Source organism: Triturus cristatus, chromosome 1_1, assembly GCF_964204655.1.
Source record: "Triturus cristatus chromosome 1_1, aTriCri1.1, whole genome shotgun sequence".
Lineage (NCBI taxonomy): Eukaryota > Metazoa > Chordata > Amphibia > Caudata > Salamandridae > Triturus > Triturus cristatus.
Genome location: NC_140579.1, coordinates 784834259 through 784839258, shown reverse-complemented (window position 1 = coordinate 784839258; position 5000 = coordinate 784834259).

The following is a 5000-nucleotide window of genomic DNA, read 5'->3' as shown; positions in this document are numbered from 1 at the left end:
GGGGCCCAGGGCCGCAGCACCCAGCACGGGGCCGGCCAGACCCCTGGAACCAGCCGGGGCTCCCAGGACGGCAGGCACAGGGGAAGCCTCCCCGAGCCCTCCGGACCGCATCCCAGGCACCTTGCCACACGGCAGGACCCAGGACGGAGCACGGGGCGGGTAGGCCGCCCTCCCCGGGGCCCTCAGGGGTGCGGCCGGAGCTCCTGAACCCAGCCGAGTGAGGGGAGGCTCCCCGGCCACAACGGAACCCCATCCTGGGCCTTTGGAAGTGCCGCAGGCCCGGAGATGGGGCCCAGGGCAAGGCAAGAGCCCCCGACCCGGGGCCTGGCCGGGCCCCTGGACCCAGCCGGGGGTCTTAGGACCGCTCGCGCAGGGGAAGCCTCCCTGGGCCCTCCGGACCCTGTCCCGGGCACCCTGCCATGCGGCAGGCCCCGGGACAGGACCAGGGCTGGGGTGGCATCCGGGCCCGTCCAGCTGCTGGCTGAGGACCGAGAGGGGTCCCAGAGTACCCTGTCCTTAGTAATCCGGAGGAAGGTGAAGTGACCAGAAGGCTACCCCCCTTTCTTGAAACCCGCGCGCTCTGAGTGACGGAGGGGACCCTAGGGGCGAATGCACCCTGCCTCCTGGAGCCCTGGTTGGGATACGGGAGGCAAATGGACCCTCATCGGGACTTCCAGGCCGGCCCGGCCATCTGGCCCCCTTTATTGGAAAGCATTGCCGAGGAAAGGAGCGACCAGATGGCTGGCAACTGAAAGGACTCCCGTCTGCCTGCCCAGAGCCGAGCCATAGCGATAGGGCTCCCGCCTGAACCAAGGGCTCGGGGGGCTCTGCTTCCCGGGGGGGCTCGGGGACACCGGCTGGGCCTCAGGCACGCGGAGGACTGACGGAGCTCTCGGGCCAAGGCGCCCGGGTGGGGGGGAGGACTGCCCGGGACCCGTGGAGCCCGTCACTGGACACTTTGCCACGCCGCGGGCTGGAGGAGGGAAGCCCCGGACGCCTGGGAGGATGTTGCCCGGGCGTAGCCCATCTGGTCCCCGGCAAAGAACCGCCAGCCCCGGAGGGCTCTTCCGGCACACCCTGCCCCTACTAATCCGGAGGAAGGCTACCCCCCTTTCTTGTAACCCGCGCGCTCCGAGTGAAGGAGGGGACCCTAGGCGCGGACACGCCTGGCCTCCTGGAGCCCTGGCTGGGATCCGGGAGGCGAATGGACTCTCATCGGGACTTCCAGGCCGGCCCGGCCATCTGGTTGCCCCATTGGAAAGCATTGCGCGCAACCAGATGGCCGAGGGGAAAGGAGCGACCAGATGGCCGGCAACTCAAAGGACTCCCGTCTGCCTGCCTAGAGCCGAGCCATAGCGGTAGGGCTCCCGCCTGCCCACCCACGCAGGGCTCCGGGGGCTCTGCTTCCCGGGGGGTTCGGTGACCCTGGCTGGGCCTCAGGCACTTGGAGGACCACCGGAGCTCTCGGGCCCAGGCGCCCGGGGGAGGACTGCCCGGGGCACCGTGGAGCCCGTCCCGGGCACTTTTCCACGCCGCGGGCCAGAGGAGGGAGCCCCGGATGCCTGGGAGGATGTTGCCCGGGCATAGCCCATCTGGTCCCCGGCAAAGGACCACCAGCCCCGGAGGGGTGTTCCGGCATACCCTGCCCCTACTAATCCGGAGGAAGGCTACCCACCTTTCTTGTAAACCGCACGCCCAGAGTGACGGAGGGGACCCTAGGCGCGGAAGCGCCCGACTTCAAGGAGCCTAGACTGGGATCCAAGAGTCAAATGAGCCCTCATCGGGACTTCCAGGCCGGCCCGGCCATCTGGTCGCCCCATTGGAAAGCATTGCGCGCGACCAGATGGCCGAGGGGAGAGGTGCAAACAGATGGCCGGGACTGAAAGGACTCCCATCTGTCCAACCCCAAGCCTTCGCGCTAGGGTTCCCGCCTGCCCACGCAGGGCTCGGGGCCTACAGGGCTCCGGGGCTGCAGGGCTCTGGGGCTGGAGGGCTCCGGGGCTGGAGGGCTCCGGGGCTGGAGGGCTCAGGGGGGCTGCAGGGCTCAGGGGGGCTGCAGGGCTCAGGGGGGCTGCAGGGCTCAGGGGGGCTGCAGGGCACAGGGGGGCTGCAGGGCTCAGGGGGGCTGCATGGCTCGGGAGCTGTAGGGTTCCAGGGCTGCAGGGTTCCGGGGCTGCAGGGTTCTGGGGCTGCAGGGCTCCGGGGCTGCAGGGCTCCGGGGCTGCAGGGCTTCAGGGCTCCGGGGCTGGAGGGCTCCATGGCTGCAGGGCTTCAGGGGGGCTCGTAGACACCACGCTGGGCCTCAGGCAAGGGAGGCCCGCAGGAGCACCTGTGGCCCGGACGCCCGGGGGACCCATGGGTCCCGTCCCGGGCACTTTGCCCCGCCGCGGGCTGGAGGAAGGAGCACCGGACGCCCCAGGGAAGTGTCGTCCGGGCTCAGCCCATCTGGTTCCCGCCTGAGAACCGCCATCCCCAGGAGAGGCGTCCCAGCATACCCTGCCCCTAGTAATCCGGAGGAAGGCTACCCCCCTTTCTGGTAAACCGTGCGTACAGAGTGACGGAGGGGACCCTAGGCCCGGACGCACCCGACCTCCTGGAGCCCTGCCTGGGATCGGGGAGGCGAATGAGCCCCCATCGGGACTTCCAGGGCAGCCCGGCCATCTGGTCGCCCCATTGGAAAGCATTGAGTTGCAGATGGCTGAGGGAAAGGTGCGACCAGATGGCCGGGACCGAAAGGACTCCCAGCTGCCCACACCGAGCCATAGCTGTAGCGCTCCCGCCTGCCCTTGCAGGGCTCCGGGGATCTGCACCAGGGACTCTTGTCCCAGGCAGATGGACGCTTGGCAGCCCGCAGGACGTGGTCTCCCAGGCCCTGACCGAAAATCAGGAGGCCCGGGCCGGTTCCTGCTTCTCAACGCAGCCAGGCCGGGGAGATCGGGGAGCCTGCCCAAGCACGAGGGACCCCAGTCCCGGGCACACAGTCCCTCAGGTTGTGCGCTCGTTTTCCACAATTTCTTTCAAAATTCCGCGAAGTGGCATTATGCAAATTCCGCCCAGCCCTAACCAAACTCCTACTTACGCAGTGGAAAGGACTTAGCCAGCCACACACCCACCTGGCCCGGTCCCTGCTTCTGATCCCAGCCAGGTCTGGGGAGCCTCCCTTGGCCTGATGTGTAGGAGAGTAGGGTCTGCTTCCTATGGTCACCCCCACTTTTTGCTTTTGCTTCACTGGTTTTCGACTTAGATGTGGCTGTGGGCCTGCTAATCAGACCCACAGCCCAGCTGTTCTCTCTCTAAATTCATACTATGTACTTTAGGTACATAACCCAATTGGTAAGGCTCACCCTATAGGGCATGGGTGTACCCTAGGCCTACCAGGGGCTGCAGCATGTATTATGCCACCCCTAGCTGGCCTCCCATCATGACACAACTGGCTGATCACTCAGCTGGGGCAAGGTCGTGTAATCACCCCTTGCTTAGATATAGTATGCCTATATCTACCCTTATATATAGACACATGTGTACCTATCAGTCACTCCTATGGCAGGCCTTAACAATCCTGAAGGCAGAGTGCTTGGTAACATGTGAGATGGTGCTCTAGCATGAGCTGAGCCTGTCTGCAGCTTTCGGAAACATGTCCTTATAGCTGTTCTATGATATCGCCTACCATATACTCTTAAAGTGCCTTATAATCCTCGCGGTTATGGTAACAATGGTTTGGCTTTATCAAAACATGTCATGTAAGGTGTCTAACACTTTGGAATACTACCCCCACACCATTTCTGGCGATGAGGATAGTATTTCCCCCTTCTAGAGGGAGAAGACATGTTGAAGACCTACTACCCGGTTAAAGTTAACCAGAGCCCCAGCATCACAAAATGGATGCTGCTGCCACAGACACAAGTCTGACCTCCTGCTGCTGGGAGTCCTTCCAGCGAGGGAGGCTTGGACAATAGGTTTCCTGCCTTGGGAGGTGCTAGCACCACCCTAGACAGGGCTTAGTGTATTGGGGCAGGGAGGGATGAAAGAAACGAGACACTGCTTGGGGCACACAAGGTGTCCCATGCATAGTCCGGTTCAAACCGATGCTGGGGCACTTCAGCCCCAGTCCTGGCGCAAAACTGGACAAAGGGAAGGGGGTGTAACCACCCCCCTCCCTGGTCCCACCGATAGGAGGGACCTAGCAGGTAACCCAGTCCCCCCAGATTAGTATATGAGTGGGAGCTGAGTCCTTAGGACTTTGGATTATACTGAACTGAAACTAGACACGAAACTCTGGACCTTCGACATTCGACAAGAAGACTGAAGAATCTCCCTTGTGGCCAAGGAGTGGCCACCCTGTGCAAACAGGCACCAACAAGCGACCTGCCGTTTGCTTTGCCCAAGTTCTACAAGGAACCAACTGCAGAGCCCAACCAGCGACTTGACCTCCAGACTTCTGACCCTGATCCACATCCACAGCCAAGCTGAGATCCGTGGAGGCGACGAGAGACGTGGGACCGGCTACCTGGGAAAACCGGCGAGTAGCTTCCAGCGCAGCTTTTGAGGCATCCTCGAAGTTGTGCTCTGGGGACTGAGAAGCCCCAACCCCGAGCACCATCTGCACCGAAGATCAGCCCTCCACACTCTACGAGTTCTGCGTGGGGCCCTTCTGCATTTTCCTGCTTGACGTGTCTGTCCGGTTGCTTGCCCGTTGGCTAGTAGCCTCAGTGACGACGAACCCTTGACTTTCCACTGCTGGTTTGGCTCCTCCAGACTGGCTCTTGCTTCCCTGTGAAAGAGAAGCACCTCAGACCTTCCTGGTCTGCACCTGAAGCGAATTTCCATTTCCGCGTGGGGTGCCTTTGCCAAGGCTTGTTGACTCCAATCGGGACGTTGATTCCGCCAGCAGTAAGATCCTTAGTGGCACAGCTCGTACCCTGGTTCTGGTCATCCTCGACACCTCCTGGTCCACGCAGCTGCAGAGACAAGCTTCAAGACATCACCTGTGTTCTGCAAGA